Source organism: Petaurus breviceps, unplaced genomic scaffold (assembly GCF_028583685.1).
Source record: "Petaurus breviceps papuanus isolate PSGF00001 unplaced genomic scaffold, PetGlider_PUasm1.0 90977, whole genome shotgun sequence".
NCBI lineage: Eukaryota > Metazoa > Chordata > Mammalia > Diprotodontia > Petauridae > Petaurus > Petaurus breviceps.
Window position 1 is genome coordinate 61,488,848 of NW_027187391.1, and position 576 is coordinate 61,489,423.

At 32.1% G+C, this 576-nt stretch overlaps 1 pseudogene; it reads right to left on the reverse strand.

The window, feature by feature from the left end:
• Positions 1-302: 302 nt before the first annotated feature.
• LOC138153374 (U6 spliceosomal RNA) lies at positions 303-399 on the reverse strand (annotated as a pseudogene).
• Positions 400-576: the final 177 nt, after the last annotated feature.

Genomic DNA, 576 nt, shown 5'->3' on the forward strand with positions numbered 1-576 from the left:
AGCAGTGAAGTACAGTAGAGGGCACTTGTGCTTTGAAGTCAGAGGAAATAAAAGATGTTCTGTTCGAAATACAGCCCAACCCCTTTTTACTTGTATGAGGTCTCAGTTCTTTTTCAATTATAGGGGTTGGGTTAGATGTCTTCTGAGATCCCCTTTTTGTCTATGATTGTATAAGAACCTTAAAAATGAACCCAATTCAGTTTATATTGAACTCAGAACTTCATCTTTTATCCCCCTCCCTTCTTTTTAAAATGTATTTTTAAAATATTTGCTTGTTTATTTATCTAATTTAAATTATATTTAAACATTTGAAATACTTCACAATTTTTTGTCATCCTTGCACAGAGACTATGCCAATTTCTGTATCTTTCCAATTTGTCTGTGTATACACATATGTATGCATGTATGTATGTATCTAAAGTGAGTGAAATCCTCTTCTCTCTTACTTTCTCTTACTTTTTATACCTTCTTCCACTCTAAGGAGGGAGAGCTACAGATTATATATCTGTCTCTATCTATCTATCTATCTATCTATCTATCTATCTATCTATCTATCTATCTATCTATCTATCTATC